General features: G+C 50.9%; 1 protein-coding gene across 3 annotated transcripts in view; it reads right to left on the reverse strand.

The window, feature by feature from the left end:
• Window positions 1-17,940, reverse strand: part of GLIS1 (GLIS family zinc finger 1) — a 442,963-nt gene that overhangs the window by 237,828 nt on the left and 187,195 nt on the right. The gene's annotated exons all lie outside the window — the stretch shown is intronic.

Genomic DNA, 17,940 nt, shown 5'->3' on the forward strand with positions numbered 1-17,940 from the left:
CCGATCCTAACCCTAACCGTCTCTCTAACCCTAGCCCTCAACATAACCCTAACCCTAGGTCCGATCCTAACCCTAACCCTCTCTCTAACCCTAGCCCTCAACATAACCCTAACCCTAGGTCCGATCCTAACCCTAACCGTCTCTCTAACCCTAGCCCTCAACATAACCCTAACCCTAGGTCCGATCCTAACCCTAACCGTCTCTCTAACCCTAGCCCTCAACATAACCCTAACCCTAGGTCTGATCCTAACCTTAACCGTCTCTCTAACCCTAGCCCTCAACGTAACCCTAACCCTAAGTCTGATCCTAAACCTAACGGTCTATCTAACCCTAGCCCTCAAAATAACCCTAACCCTAGGTCCGATCCTAACCCTAACCGTCTCTCTAACCCTAGACCTCAACATAACCCTAACACTAGGTCCGATCCTAACCCTAACCGTCTCTCTGACCCTAGCCCTCAACATAACCCTAACCCTAGGTCCGATCCTAACCCTAACCGTATCTCTGAACCTAGCCCTCAACATAACCCTAACCCTAGGTCCGATCCTAACCCTAACAGTCTCACTAACCCTAGCCCTCAACATAACCCTAACCCTAGGTACGATCCTAACACTAACTGTCTCTAAAACCCTAGCCCTCAACATAACCCTAACCCTAGGTCCGATCCTAACCCTAACCGTCTCTCTAACCCTAGCCCTCAACATAACCCTAACCCTAGGTTCGATCCTAACCCTAACCGTCTCTCTGACCCTAGCCCTCAACATAACCCTAACCCTAGGTCCGATCCTAACCCTAACCGTTTCTCTAACCCTAGCCCTCAACATAACCCTAACCCTAGGTCCGATCTTAACCCTAACCGTCTCCCTAACCCTAGGCCTCAACATAACCCTAACCCTAGGTCCGTTCCTAACCCTAACCGTCTCCCTAACCCTAGCCCTCAACATAACACTAACCCTAGGTCCGATCCCAACCCTAAATGTCTCCCTAACCCTAGCCCTCAACATAACCCTAACCCTAGGTCCGATCCTAACCCTAAATGTCTCCCTAACCCTAGCCCTCGACATAACCCTAACCCTAGGTCCGATCCTAAACCTAAACGCCTCTCTTACCCTAGCCCTCAACATAACCCTAACCCTAGGTCCGATCCTAACCCTAACCGTCTCCCTAACCCTAGGCCTCAACATAACCCTAATCCTAGGTCTGATCCTAACCCTAAATGTCTCCCTAACCCTAGCCCTCAACATAACCCTAACCCTAGGTCCGATCCTTACCCTAACCGTCCCTCTAACCTTAGCCCTCAACATAACCCTAACCCTAGGTCCGATCCTTACCATAACCGTCTCTCTAACCCTAGCCCTCAACATAACCCTAAACCGAGGTCCGATCCTAACCCTAACCGTCTCTCTAACCCTAGCCCTCAACATAACCCTAACCCGAGGTCCGATCCTAACCCTAACCGTCTCTCTAACCCTAGCCCTCAACATAACCCTAACCCTAGGTCCGATCCTAACCCTAACCTTCTCTCTAACCCTAGCCCTCAACATAACCCTAACCCTGGGTCCGATCCTAACCCTAACCGCCTCTCTAAACCTAGCCCTCAACATAACCCTAACCCTAGCTCCGATCCTAACCCTAACCGCCTCTCTAACCCTAGCCCTCAACATAACCCTAACCCTAGGTCCGATCCTAACCCTAACCGCCTCTCTAACCCTAGCCCTCAACATAACCCTAACCCTAGGTCCGAACCTAAACGTAACCGTCTCTCTAACCCTAGCCCTCAACATAACCCTATCCCTAGGTCTGATCCTAGCCCTAACCGTCTCTCTAACCCTAGCCCTCAACATAACCCTAACCCTAGGTCCGATCCTAACCCTAACCGTCTCCCTACCCCTAGCCCTCAACATAACCCTAACCCTAGGTCCGATCCTAACCCTAACCGTCTCTCTAACCCTAGCCCTCAACATAACCCTAACCCTAGGTCCGATCCTAACCCTAACCGTCTCTCTAACCCTAGCCCTCAACATAACCCTATCCCTAGGTCCGATCCTAACCCTAACCGTCTCTCTAACCGTAGCCCTCAACATAACTCTAACCCTAGGTCCGATCCGAACCCTAAATGTCTCCCTAACCCTAGCCCTCAACATAACCCTAACCCTAGGTCCGATCCTAACCCTAACCGTCTCCCTAACCCTAGCCCTCAACATAACCCTAACCCTAGGTTCGATCCTAACCCTAACTGTCTCTCTAACCCTAGTCCTCAACATAACCCTAACCCCAGGTCCAATCGTAACCCTAACCGTCTCTCTATCCCTAGCTCTCAACATAACTCTAACCCAAGGTCCGATCCTAACCCTAACCGTCTCTTTAACCCTATCCCTCAACATAACCCTAACCCTAGGTACGATCCTAACCCTAACTGTCTCTCTAACCCTAGCCCTCAACATAACCCTAACCCTAGGTCCGATCCTAACCCTAACCGTCTCTCTAACCCTAGCCCTCAATATAACCCTAACCCTAGGTCCGATCCTAACCCTAACCGTCTCTCTAACCCTAGCCCTAAACATAACCCTAACCCTAGGTCCGATCCTAACCCTAACCGTCTCTCTAACCCTAGCCCTCAACATAACCGTAACCCTAGGTCCGATCCTAACCCTAACCGTCTCTCTAACCCTAGGCCTCAACATAACCCTAACCCTAGGTCCGATCCTAACCGTAACCGTCTCTCTAACCCTAGGCCTCAACATAACCCTAACCCTAGGTCCGATCCTAACCCTAACCGTCTCTCTGACCCTAGCCCTCAACATAACCCTAACCCGAGGTCCGATCCTAACCCTAACCGTCTCTCTAACCCTAGCCCTCAACATAACCCTAACCCGAGGTCCGATCCTAACTCTAACCGTCTCTCTAACCCTAGCCCTCAACATAACCCTAACCCGAGGTCCGATCCTAACCCTAACCGTCCCTCTAACCCTAGCCCTCAACATAACCCTAACCAGGGTACGAACCTAATCCTAACCGTTTCTCTAACCCTAGCCCTCAACATAACCCTAACCCTAGGTCCGATCCTAACCCTAACCGTCTCTCTAACCCTAGCCCTCAACATAACCCTAAACCTAGGTCCGATCCTAACCCTAACCGTCTCTCTAACCATAGCCCTCAAATAATCCTAACCCTAGGTCTGATCCTAACCCTAACCGTCTCTCTAACCCTAGCCCTCAACATAACCCTAACCCTATGTCCGATCCTAAACCTAACCGTCTCTCTAACCCTAGCCCTCAACATAACCCTAACCCTAGGTCCGATCCTTACCCTAACCGTCTCTCTAACCCTAGCCCTCAACATAACCGTAACCCTAGGTCCGATTCTTACCCTATCCGTCTCTCTAACCCTAGCCCTCAACATAACCCTAACCCTAGGTCCGATCCTAACCCTAACCGTCTCTATAACCCTAGCCCTCAACATAACCCTAACCCTAGGTCCGATCCTAACCCTAACCGTCTCTCTAACCCTAGCCCTCAACATAACCCTAACCCTAGGTCCGATCCTAACCCTAACCGTCTCTCTAACCCTAGCCCTCAACATAACCCTAACCCTAGGTCCGTTCCTAACCCTAACCGTCTCTCTAACCCTAGCCCTCAACATAACCCTAACCCTAGGTCCGATCCTAACCCTAACCTTCTCTCTAACCCTAGCCCTCAACATAACCCTAACCCTAGGTCCGATCCTAACCCTAACCGCCTCTCTAACCCTAGCCCTCAACATAACCCTAACCCTAGCTCCGATCCTAACCCTAACCGCCTCTCTAACCCTAGCCCTCAACATAACCCTAACCCTAGGTCCGATCCTAACCCTAACCGTCTCTCTAACCCTAGCCCTCAACATAACCCTAACCCTAGGTCCGATCCTAACCCTAACCGTCTCTCTAACCCTAGCCATCAAGATAACCCTAACCCTAGGTCCGATCCTAACCCTAACCGTCTCTCTAACCCTAGCCCTCAACATAACCTTAACCCTAGGTCCGATCCTAACCCTAACCGTCTCTCTAACCCTAGCCCTCAACATAACCCTAACCCGAGGTCCGATCCTAACCCTAACCGTCTCTCTAACCCTAGCCCTCAACATAACCCTAACCCGAGGTCCGATCCTAACCCTAACCGTCTCTCTAACCCTAGCCCTCAACATAACCCTAACCCGAGGTCCGAACCTAACCCTAACCGTCTCTCTAACCCTAGCCCTCAACATAACCCTAACCAGGGTCCGAACCTAACCCTAACCGTCTCTCTAACCCTAGCCCTCAACATAACCCTAACCCTAGGTCCGATCCTAACCCTAACCGTCTCTCTAACCCTAGCCCTCAACATAACCCTAACCCTAGGTCCGATCCTAACCCTAACCGTCTCTCTAACCATAGCCCTCAAATAATCCTAACCCTAGGTCCGATCCTAACCCTAACCGTCTCTCTAACCCTAGCCCTCAACATAACCCTAACCCTAGGTCCGATCCTAAACCTAACCGTCTCTCTAACCCTAGCCCTCAACATAACCCTAACCCTAGGTCCGATCCTTACCCTAACCGTCTCTCTAACCCTAGCCCTCAACATAACCCTAACCCTAGGTCCGATCCTTACCCTATCCGTCTCTCTAACCCTAGCCCTCAACATAACCCTAACCCTAGGTCCGATCCTAACCCTAACCATCTCTCTAACTCTAGCCCTCAACATAACCCTAACCCTAGGTCCGTTCCTAACCCTAACCGTCTCTCTAACCCTAGCCCTGAACATAACCCTAACACTAGGTCCGATCCTAACCCTGACCGTCTCTCTAACCCTAGCCCTCAACATAACCCTAACCCTAGGTCCGATCCTAACCCTAACCGTCTCTCTAACCCTAGCCCTCAACATAACCCTAACCCTAGGTCCGATCCTTACCCTATCCGTCTCTCTAACCCTAGCCCTCAACATAACCCTAACGCTAGGTCCGATCCTAACCCTAACCGTCTCTATAACCCTAGCCCTCAACATAACCCTAACCCTAGGTCCGATCCTAACCCTAACCGTACCTCTAACCCTAGCCCTCAACATAACCCTAACCCTAGGTCCGATCCTAACCCTAACCATCTCTCTAACTCTAGCCCTCAACATAACCCTAACCCTAGGTCCGTTCCTAACCCTAAGCGTCTCTCTAACCCTAGCCCTGAACATAACCCTAACCCTAGGTCCGATCCTAACCCTAACCGTCTCTCTAACCCTAGCCCTCAACATAACCCTAACCCTAGGTCCGATCCTAACCCTAACCTTCTCTCTAACCCTAGCCCTCAACATAACCCTAACCCTAGGTCCGATCCTAACCCTAACCGCCTCTCTAACCCTAGCCCTCAACATAACCCTAACCCTAGCTCCGATCCTAACCCTAACCGCCTCTCTAACCCTAGCCCTCAACATAACCCTAACCCTAGGTCCGATCCTAACCCTAACCGTCTCTCTAACCCTAGCCCTCAACACAACCCTAACCCTAGGTCCGGTCCTAACCCTAACCGTCTCTCTAACCCTAGCCCTCAACATAACCCTAACCCTAGGTCCGATCCTAACCCTAACCGTCTCTCTAACCCTAGCCCTCAACATAACCCTAACCCTAGGTCCGATCCTAACCCTAACCGTCTCTCTAACCCTAGCCCTCAACATAACCCTAACCCTAGGTCCGATCCTAACCCTAACCGTCTCTCTAACCCTAGCCCTCAACATAACCCTAACCCTAGGTCCGATCCTAACCCTAACCGTCTCTCTAACCCTAGCCCTCAACATAACCCTAACCCTAGGTCCGATCCTAACCCTAACCGTCTCCCTAACCCTAGCCCTCAACATAACCCTAACCCTAGGTCCGATCCTAACCCTAACCGTCTCTCTAACCCTAGCCCTCAACATAACCCTAACCCTAGGTCCGATCCTAACCCTAACCGTCTCTCTAACCCTAGCCCTCAACATAACCCTAACCCTAGGTCCGATCCTAACCCTAACCGTCTCTCTAACCCTAGCCCTCAACATAACCCTAACCCTAGGTCCGATCCTAACCCTAACCGTCTCTCTAACCGTAGCCCTCAACATAACCCTAACCCTAGGTCCGATCCGAACCCTAAATGTCTCCCTAACCCTAGCCCTCAACATAACCATAACCCTAGGTCCGATCCTAACCCTAAACGTCTCCCTAACCCTAGCCCTCAACATAACCCTAACCCTAGGTTCGATCCTAACCCTAACTGTCTCTCTAACCCTAGCCCTCAACATAACCCTAACCCTAGGTCCGATCCTAACCCTAACCGTCTCTCTATCCCTAGCCCTCAACATAACCCAAACCCAAGGTCCGATCCTAACCCTAACCGTCTCTTTGACCCTATCCCTCAACATAACCCTAACCCTAGGTACGATCCTAACCCTAACTGTCTCTCTAACCCTAGCCCTCAACATAACCCTAACCCTAGGTCCGATCCTAACCCTAACCGTCTCTCTAACCCTAGCCCTCAACATAACCCTAACCCTAGGTCCCATCCTAACCCTAACCGTCTCTCTAACCCTAGCCCTCAACATAACCCTAACCCTAGGTCCGATCCTAACCATAACCGTCTCTCTAACCCTAGCCCTCAACATAACCCTAACCCTAGGTCCGATCCTAACCCTAACCGTCTCTCTAACCCTAGCCCTCAACATAACCCTAACCCTAGGTCCGATCCTAACCCTAACCGTCTCTCTAACCCTAGCCCTCAACATAACCCTAACCCTAGGTCCGATCCTTACCCTATCCATCTCTCTAACCCTAGCCCTCAACATAACCCTAACCCTAGGTCCGATCCTAACCCTAACCGTCTCTCTAACCCTAGCCCTCAACATAACCCTAACCCTAGGTCCGATCCTTACCCTAACCGTCTCTCTAACCCTAGCCCTCAACATAACCCTAACCCAAGGTCCGATCCTAACCCTAAACGTCACTCTAAACCTAGCCCTCAACATAAACCTAACCCTAGCTCCGATCCTAACCCTAACCGCCTCTCTAACCCTAGCCCTCAACATAACCCTAACCCTACGTCCGAACCTAACCCTAACCGCCTCTCTAACCCTAGCCCTCAACATAACCCTAACCCTAGGTCCGATCCTAACCCTAACCTTCTCTCTAACCCTAGCCCTCAACATAACCCTAACCCTTGGTCCGATCCTAACCCTAACCGTCACTCTAACCCTAGCACTCAACATAACCGTACCCGTAGGTCCGATCCTAACCCTAACCGTCTCTCTAACCCTAGCCCTCAACATAACCCTAACCCTAGGTCCGATCCTAACCCTAACCGTCTCTCTAACCCTAGCCCTCAACACAACCCTAACCCTAGGTCCGATCCTAACCCTAACCGTCTCTCTAACCCTAGCCCTCAACATAACCCTAACCCTAGGTCCGATCCTATACGTAACCGTCTCTCTAATCCTAGCCCTCAACATAACCCTATCCCTAGGTCCGATCCTAGCCCTAACCGTCTCTCTAACCCTAGCCCTCAACATACCCTAACCCTAGGTCCGATCCTAACCCTAACCGTCTCTCTAACCCTAGCCTTCAACATAACCCTAACCCTAGGTCCGATCCTAAACCTAACCGTCTCTCTAACCCTAGCCCTCAACATAACCCTAACCCTAGGTCCGATCCTTACCCTAACCGTCTCTCTAACCCTAGCCCTCAACATAACCCTAACCCTAGGTCCGATCCTTACCCTATCCGTCTCTCTAACCCTAGCCCTCAACATAACCCTAACCCTAGGTCCGATCCTAACCCTAACCGTCTCTCTAACCCTAGCCCTCAACATAACCCTAACCCTAGGTCCGATCCTAACCCTAACCGTCTCTCTAACCCTAGCCCTCAACATAACCCTAACCCTAGGTCCGATCCTAACCCTAACCGTCTCTCTAACCCTAGCCCTCAACATAACCCTAACCGTAGGTCCGATCCTAACCCTAACCGTCTCTCTAACCCTAGCCCTCAACATAACCCTAACCCTAGGTCCGATCCTAACACTAACCGTCTCCCTAACCCTAGCCCTCAACATAACCCTAACCCTAGGTCCGATCCTAACCCTAACCGTCTCTCTAACCCTAGCGCTAAACATAACCCTAACCCTAGGTCCGATCCTAACCCTAACTGTCTCTCTAACCCTAGCCCTCAACATAACCCTAACCCTAGGTCCGATCCTAACCCTAACCGTCTCTCTAACCCTAGCCCTCAACATAACCCTAACCCTAGGTCCGATCCTAACCCTAACCGTCTCTCTAACCGTAGCCCTCAACATAACCCTAACCCTAGGTCCGATCCGAACCCTAAATGTCTCCCTAACCCTAGCCCTCAACATAACCATAACCCTAGGTCCGATCCTAACCCTAAACGTCTCCCTAACCCTAGCCCTCAACATAACCCTAACCCTAGGTTCGAACCTAACCCTAACTGTCTCTCTAACCCTAGCCCTCAACATAACCCTAACCCTAGGTCCGATCCTAACCCTAACCGTCTCTCTATCCCTAGCCCTCAACATAACCCAAACCCAAGGTCCGATCCTAACCCTAACCGTCTCTTTAACCCTATCCCTCAACATAACCCTAACCCTAGGTACGATCCTAACCCTAACTGTCTCTCTAACCCTAGCCCTGAACATAACCCTAACCCTAGGTCCGATCCTAACCCTAACCGTCTCTCTAACCCTAGCCCTCAACATAACCCTAACCCTAGGTCCCATCCTAACCCTAACCGTCTCTCTAACACTAGCCCTCAACATAACCCTAACCCTCGGTCCGATCCTAACCATAACCGTCTCTCTAACCCTAGCCCTCAACATAACCCTAACCCTAGGTCCGATCCTAACCCTAACCGTCTCTCTAACCCTAGCCCTCAACATAACCCTAACCCTAGGTCCGATCCTAACCCTAACCGTCTCTCTAACCCTAGCCCTCAACATAACCCTAACCCTAGGTCCGATCCTTACCCTATCCGTCTCTCTAACCCTAGCCCTCAACATAACCCTAACCCTAGGTCCGATCCTAACCCTAACCGTCTCTCTAACCCTAGCCCTCAACATAACCCTAACCCTAGGTCCGATCCTAACCCTAACCGTCTCTCTAACCCTAGCCCTCAACATAACCCTAACCCAAGGTCCGATCCTAACCCTAAACGTCACTCTAACCCTAGCAATCAACATAACCCTAACCCTAGCTCCGATCCTAACCCTAACCGCCTCTCTAACCCTAGCCCTCAACATAACCCTAACCCTAGGGCCGAACCTAACCCTAACCGCCTCTCTAACCCTAGCCCTCAACATAACCCTAACCCTAGGTCCGATCCTAACCCTAACCTTCTCTCTAACCCTAGCCCTCAACATAACCCTAACCCTAGGTCCGATCCTAACCCTAACCGTCACTCTAACCCTAGCACTCAACATAACCCTACCCGTAGGTCCGATCCTAACCCTAACCGTCTCTCTAACCCTAGCCCTCAACATAACCCTAACCCTAGGTCCGATCCTAACCCTAACCGTCTCTCTAACCCTAGCGCTAAACATAACCCTAACCCTAGGTCCGATCCTAACCCTAACTGTCTCTCTAACCCTAGCCCTCAACATAACCCTAACCCTAGGTCCGATCCTAACCCTAACCGTCTCTCTAACCCTAGCCCTCAACATAACCCTAACCCTAGGTCCGATCCTAACCCTAACCGTCTCTCTAACCGTAGCCCTCAACATAACCCTAACCCTAGGTCCGATCCGAACCCTAAATGTCTCCCTAACCCTAGCCCTCAACATAACCATAACCCTAGGTCCGATCCTAACCCTAAACGTCTCCCTAACCCTAGCCCTCAACATAACCCTAACCCTAGGTTCGAACCTAACCCTAACTGTCTCTCTAACCCTAGCCCTCAACATAACCCTAACCCTAGGTCCGATCCTAACCCTAACCGTCTCTCTATCCCTAGCCCTCAACATAACCCAAACCCAAGGTCCGATCCTAACCCTAACCGTCTCTTTAACCCTATCCCTCAACATAACCCTAACCCTAGGTACGATCCTAACCCTAACTGTCTCTCTAACCCTAGCCCTCAACATAACCCTAACCCTAGGTCCGATCCTAACCCTAACCGTCTCTCTAACCCTAGCCCTCAACATAACCCTAACCCTAGGTCCCATCCTAACCCTAACCGTCTCTCTAACCCTAGCCCTCAACATAACCCTAACCCTCGGTCCAATCCTAACCATAACCGTCTCTCTAACCCTAGCCCTCAACATAACCCTAACCCTAGGTCCGATCCTAACCCTAACCGTCTCTCTAACCCTAGCCCTCAACATAACCCTAACCCTAGGTCCGATCCTAACCCTAACCGTCTCTCTAACCCTAGCCCTCAACATAACCCTAACCCTAGGTCCGATCCTTACCCTATCCGTCTCTCTAACGCTAGCCCTCAACATAACCCTAACCCTAGGTCCGATCCTAACCCTAACCGTCTCTCTAACCCTAGCCCTCAACATAACCATAACCCAAGGTCCGATCCTAACCCTAAACGTCACTCTAACCCTAGCAATCAACATAACCCTAACCCTAGCTCCGATCCTAACCCTAACCGCCTGTCTAACCCTAGCCCTCAACATAACCCTAACCCTAGGTCCGAACCTAACCCTAACCGCCTCTCTAACCCTAGCCCTCAACATAACCCTAACCCTAGGTCCGATCCTAACCCTAACCTTCTCTCTAACCCTAGCCCTCAACATAACCCTAACCCTAGGTCCGATCCTAACCCTAACCGTCACTCTAACCCTAGCACTCAACATAACCCTACCCGTAGGTCCGATCCTAACCCTAACCGTCTCTCTAACCCTAGCCCTCAACATAACCCTAACCCTAGGTCCGATCCTAACCCTAACCGTCTCTCTAACCCTAGCCCTCAACACAACCCTAACCCTAGGTCCGATCCTAACCCTAACCGTCTCTCTAACCCTAGCCCTCAACATAACCCTAACCCTAGGTCCGATCCTATACGTAACCGTCTCTCAAATCCTAGCCCTCAACATAACCCTATCCCTAGGTCCGATCCTAGCCCTAACCGTCTCTATAACCCTAGCCCTCAACATAACCCTAACCCTAGGTCCGATCCTAACCCTAACCGTCTCTCTAACCCTAGCCCTCAACATAACCCTAACCCTAGGTCCGATCCTAACCCTAACCGTCACTCTAACCGTAGCCCTCAACATAACCCTAACCCTAGGTCCGATCCGAACCCTAAATGTCTCCCTAACCCTAGCCCTCAACATAACCATAACCCTAGGTCCGATCCTAACCCTAAACGTCTCCCTAACCCTAGCCCTCAACATAACCCTAACCCTAGGTTCGATCCTAACCCTAACTGTCTCTCTAACCCTAGCCCTCAACATAACCCTAACCCTAGGTCCGATCCTAACCCTAACCGTCTCTCTATCCCTAGCCCTCAACATAACCCAAACCCAAGGTCCGATCCTAACCCTAACCGTCTCTTTAACCCTATCCCTCAACATAACCCTAACCCTAGGTACGATCCTAACCCTAACTGTCTCTCTAACCCTAGCCCTCAACATAACCCTAACCCTAGGTCCGATCCTAACCCTAACCGTCTCTCTAACCCTAGCCCTCAACATAACCCTAACCCTAGGTCCCATCCTAACCCTAACCGTCTCTCTAACCCTAGCCCTCAACATAACCCTAACCCTAGGTCCGATCCTAACCATAACCGTCTCTCTAACCCTAGCCCTCAACATAACCCTAAGCCTAGGTCCGATCCTAACCCAAACCGTCTCTCTAACCCTAGCCCTCAACATAACCCTAACCCTAGGTCCGATCCTAACCCTAACCGTCTCTCTAACCCTAGCCCTCAACATAACCCTAACCCTAGGTCCGATCCTTACCCTATCCGTCTCTCTAACCCTAGCTCTCAACATAACCCTAACCCTAGGTCCGATCCTAACCCTAACCGTCTCTCTAACCCTAGCCCTCAACATAACCCTAACCCTAGGTCCGATCCTAACCCTAACCGTCTCTCTAACCCTAGCCCTCAACATAACCCTAACCCAAGGTCCGATCGTAACCCTAAACGTCACTCTAACCCTAGCCCTCAACATAACCCTAACCCTAGGTCCGATCCTAACACTAACCGTCTCCCTAACCCTCGCCCTCAACATAACCCTAACCCTAGGTCCGATCCTAACCCTAACCGTCTCTCTAACCCTAGCGCTAAACATAACCCTAACCCTAGGTCCGATCCTAACCCTAACTGTCTCTCTAACCCTAGCCCTCAACATAACCCTAACCCTAGGTCCGATCCTAACCCTAACCGTCTCTCTAACCCTAGCCCTCAACATAACCCTAACCCTAGGTCCGATCCTAACCCTAACCGTCTCTCTAACCGTAGCCCTCAACATAACCCTAACCCTAGGTCCGATCCGAACCCTAAATGTCTCCCTAACCCTAGCCCTCAACATAACCATAACCCTAGGTCCGATCCTAACCCTAAACGTCTCCCTAACCCTAGCCCTCAACATAACCCTAACCCTAGGTTCGAACCTAACCCTAACTGTCTCTCTAACCCTAGCCCTCAACATAACCCTAACCCTAGGTCCGATCCTAACCCTAACCGTCTCTCTATCCCTAGCCCTCAACATAACCCAAACCCAAGGTCCGATCCTAACCCTAACCGTCTCTTTAACCCTATCCCTCAACATAACCCTAACCCTAGGTACGATCCTAACCCTAACTGTCTCTCTAACCCTAGCCCTCAACATAACCCTAACCCTAGGTCCCATCCTAACCCTAACCGTCTCTCTAACCCTAGCCCTCAACATAACCCTAACCCTCGGTCCGATCCTAACCATAACCGTCTCTCTAACCCTAGCCATCAACATAACCCTAACCCTAGGTCCGATCCTAACCCTAACCGTCTCTCTAACCCTAGCCCTCAACATAACCCTAACCCTAGGTCCGATCCTAACCCTAACCGTCTCTCTAACCCTAGCCCTCAACATAACCCTAACCCTAGGTCCGATCCTTACCCTATCCGTCTCTCTAACCCTAGCCCTCAACATAACCCTAACCCTAGGTCCGATCCTAACCCTAACCGTCTCTCTAACCCTAGCCCTCAACATAACCCTAACCCTAGGTCCGATCCTAACCCTAACCGTCTCTCTAACCCTAGCCCTCAACATAACCCTAACCCAAGGTCCGATCCTAACCCTAAACGTCACTCTAACCCTAGCAATCAACATAACCCTAACCCTAGCTCCGATCCTAACCCTAACCGCCTCTCTAACCCTAGCCCTCAACATAACCCTAACCCTAGGTCCGAACCTAACCCTAACCGCCTCTCTAACCCTAGCCCTCAACATAACCCTAACCCTAGGTCCGATCCTAACCCTAACCTTCTCTCTAACCCTAGCCCTCAACATAACCCTAACCCTAGGTCCGATCCTAACCCTAACCGTCACTCTAACCCTAGCACTCAACATAACCCTACCCGTAGGTCCGATCCTAACCCTAACCGTCTCTCTAACCCTAGCCCTCAACATAACCCTAACCCTAGGTCCGATCCTAACCCTAACCGTCTCTCTAACCCTAGCGCTAAACATAACCCTAACCCTAGGTCCGATCCTAACCCTAACTTTCTCTCTAACCCTAGCCCTCAACATAACCCTAACCCTAGGTCCGATCCTAACCCTAACCGTCTCTCTAACCCTAGCCCTCAACATAACCCTAACCCTAGGTCCGATCCTAACCCTAACCGTCTCTCTAACCGTAGCCCTCAACATAACCCTAACCCTAGGTCCGATCCGAACCCTAAATGTCTCCCTAACCCTAGCCCTCAACATAACCATAACCCTAGGTCCGATCCTAACCCTAAACGTCTCCCTAACCCTAGCCCTCAACATAACCCTAACCCTAGGTTCGAACCTAACCCTAACTGTCTCTCTAACCCTAGCCCTCAACATAACCCTAACCCTAGGTCCGATCCTAACCCTAACCGTCTCTCTATCCCTAGCCCTCAACATAACCCAAACCCAAGGTCCGATCCTAACCCTAACCGTCTCTTTAACCCTATCCCTCAACATAACCCTAACCCTAGGTACGATCCTAACCCTAACTGTCTCTCTAACCCTAGCCCTCAACATAACCCTAACCCTAGGTCCGATCCTAACCCTAACCGTCTCTCTAACCCTAGCCCTCAACATAACCCTAACCCTAGGTCCCATCCTAACCCTAACCGTCTCTCTAACCCTAGCCCTCAACATAACCCTAACCCTCGGTCCGATCCTAACCATAACCGTCTCTCTAACCCTAGCCCTCAACATAACCCTAACCCTAGGTCCGATCCTAACCCTAACCGTCACTCTAACCGTAGCCCTCAACATAACCCTAACCCTAGGTCCGATCCGAACCCTAAATGTCTCCCTAACCCTAGCCCTCAACATAACCATAACCCTAGGTCCGATCCTAACCCTAAACGTCTCCCTAACCCTAGCCCTCAACATAACCCTAACCCTAGGTTCGATCCTAACCCTAACTGTCTCTCTAACCCTAGCCCTCAACATAACCCTAACCCTAGGTCCGATCCTAACCCTAACCGTCTCTCTATCCCTAGCCCTCAACATAACCCAAACCCAAGGTCCGATCCTAACCCTAACCGTCTCTTTAACCCTATCCCTCAACATAACCCTAACCCTAGGTACGATCCTAACCCTAACTGTCTCTCTAACCCTAGCCCTCAACATAACCCTAACCCAAGGTCCGATCCTAACCCTAACCGTCTCTCTAACCCTAGCCCTCAACATAACCCTAACCCTAGGTCCCATCCTAACCCTAACCGTCTCTCTAACCCTAGCCCTCAACATAACCCTAACCCTAGGTCCGATCCTAACCCTAACCGTCTCTCTAACCCTAGCCCTCAACATAACCCTAAGCCTAGGTCCGATCCTAACCCAAACCGTCTCTCTAACCCTAGCCCTCAACATAACCCTAACCCTAGGTCCGATCCTAACCCTAACCGTCTCTCTAACCCTAGCCCTCAACATAACCCTAACCCTAGGTCCGATCCTAACCCTAACCGTCTCTCTAACCGTAGCCCTCAACATAACCCTAACCCTAGGTCCGATCCGAACCCTAAATGTCTCCCTAACCCTAGCCCTCAACATAACCATAACCCTAGGTCCGATCCTAACCCTAAACGTCTCCCTAACCCTAGCCCTCAACATAACCCTAACCCTAGGTTCGAACCTAACCCTAACTGTCTCTCTAACCCTAGCCCTCAACATAACCCTAACCCTAGGTCCGATCCTAACCCTAACCGTCTCTCTATCCCTAGCCCTCAACATAACCCAAACCCAAGGTCCGATCCTAACCCTAACCGTCTCTTTAACCCTATCCCTCAACATAACCCTAACCCTAGGTACGATCCTAACCCTAACTGTCTCTCTAACCCTAGCCCTCAACATAACCCTAACCCTAGGTCCCATCCTAACCCTAACCGTCTCTCTAACCCTAGCCCTCAACATAACCCTAACCCTCGGTCCGATCCTAACCATAACCGTCTCTCTAACCCTAGCCATCAACATAACCCTAACCCTAGGTCCGATCCTAACCCTAACCGTCTCTCTAACCCTAGCCCTCAACATAACCCTAACCCTAGGTCCGATCCTAACCCTAACCGTCTCTCTAACCCTAGCCCTCAACATAACCCTAACCCTAGGTCCGATCCTTACCCTATCCGTCTCTCTAACCCTAGCCCTCAACATAACCCTAACCCTAGGTCCGATCCTAACCCTAACCGTCTCTCTAACCCTAGCCCTCAACATAACCCTAACCCTAGGTCCGATCCTAACCCTAACCGTCTCTCTAACCCTAGCCCTCAACATAACCCTAACCCAAGGTCCGATCCTAACCCTAAACGTCACTCTAACCCTAGCAATCAACATAACCCTAACCCTAGCTCCGATCCTAACCCTAACCGCCTCTCTAACCCTAGCCCTCAACATAACCCTAACCCTAGGTCCGAACCTAACCCTAACCGCCTCTCTAACCCTAGCCCTCAACATAACCCTAACCCTAGGTCCGATCCTAACCCTAACCTTCTCTCTAACCCTAGCCCTCAACATAACCCTAACCCTAGGTCCGATCCTAACCCTAACCGTCACTCTAACCCTAGCACTCAACATAACCCTACCCGTAGGTCCGATCCTAACCCTAACCGTCTCTCTAACCCTAGCCCTCAACATAACCCTAACCCTAGGTCCGATCCTAACCCTAACCGTCTCTCTAACCCTAGCGCTAAACATAACCCTAACCCTAGGTCCGATCCTAACCCTAACTTTCTCTCTAACCCTAGCCCTCAACATAACCCTAACCCTAGGTCCGATCCTAACCCTAACCGTCTCTCTAACCCTAGCCCTCAACATAACCCTAACCCTAGGTCCGATCCTAACCCTAACCGTCTCTCTAACCGTAGCCCTCAACATAACCCTAACCCTAGGTCCGATCCGAACCCTAAATGTCTCCCTAACCCTAGCCCTCAACATAACCATAACCCTAGGTCCGATCCTAACCCTAAACGTCTCCCTAACCCTAGCCCTCAACATAACCCTAACCCTAGGTTCGAACCTAACCCTAACTGTCTCTCTAACCCTAGCCCTCAACATAACCCTAACCCTAGGTCCGATCCTAACCCTAACCGTCTCTCTATCCCTAGCCCTCAACATAACCCAAACCCAAGGTCCGATCCTAACCCTAACCGTCTCTTTAACCCTATCCCTCAACATAACCCTAACCCTAGGTACGATCCTAACCCTAACTGTCTCTCTAACCCTAGCCCTCAACATAACCCTAACCCTAGGTCCGATCCTAACCCTAACCGTCTCTCTAACCCTAGCCCTCAACATAACCCTAACCCTAGGTCCCATCCTAACCCTAACCGTCTCTCTAACCCTAGCCCTCAACATAACCCTAACCCTCGGTCCGATCCTAACCATAACCGTCTCTCTAACCCTAGCCCTCAACATAACCCTAACCCTAGGTCCGATCCTAACCCTAACCGTCTCTCTAACCCTAGCCCTCAACATAACCCTAACCCTAGGTCCGATCCTAACCCTAACCGTCTCTCTAACCCTAGCCCTCAACATAACCCTAACCCTAGGTCCGATCCTTACCCTATCCGTCTCTCTAACCCTAGCCCTCAACATAACCCTAACCCTAGGTCCGATCCTAACCCTAACCGTCTCTCTAACCCTAGCCCTCAACATAACCCTAACCCTAGGTCCGATCCTAACCCTAACCGTCTCTCTAACCCTAGCCCTCAACATAACCCTAACCCAAGGTCCGATCGTAACCCTAAACGTCACTCTAACCCTAGCCCTCAACATAACCCTAACCCTAGCTCCGATCCTAACCCTAACCGCCTCTCTAACCCTAGCCCTCAACATAACCCTAACCCTAGGTCCGAACCTAACCCTAACCGCCTCTCTAACCCTAGCCCTCAACATAACCCTAACCCTAGGTCCGATCCTAACCCTAACCTTCTCTCTAACCCTAGCCCTCAACATAACCCTAACCCTAGGTCCGATCCTAACCCTAACCGTCACTCTAACCCTAGCACTCAACATAACCCTACCCGTAGGTCCGATCCTAACCCTAACCGTCTCTCTAACCCTAGCCCTCAACATAACACTAACCCTAGGTCCGATCCTAACCCTAACCGTCTCTCTAACCCTAGCCCTCAACACAACCCTAACCCTAGGTCCGATCCTAACCCTAACCGTCTCTCTAACCCTAGCCCTCAACATAACCCTAACCCTAGGTCCGATCCCATACGTAACCGTCTCTCTAATCCTAGCCCTCAACATAACCCTATCCCTAGGTCCGAT

Source organism: Miniopterus schreibersii, assembly GCF_964146895.1.
Source record: "Miniopterus schreibersii genome assembly, chromosome: 8".
Taxonomy (NCBI): Eukaryota; Metazoa; Chordata; class Mammalia; order Chiroptera; family Miniopteridae; genus Miniopterus; species Miniopterus schreibersii.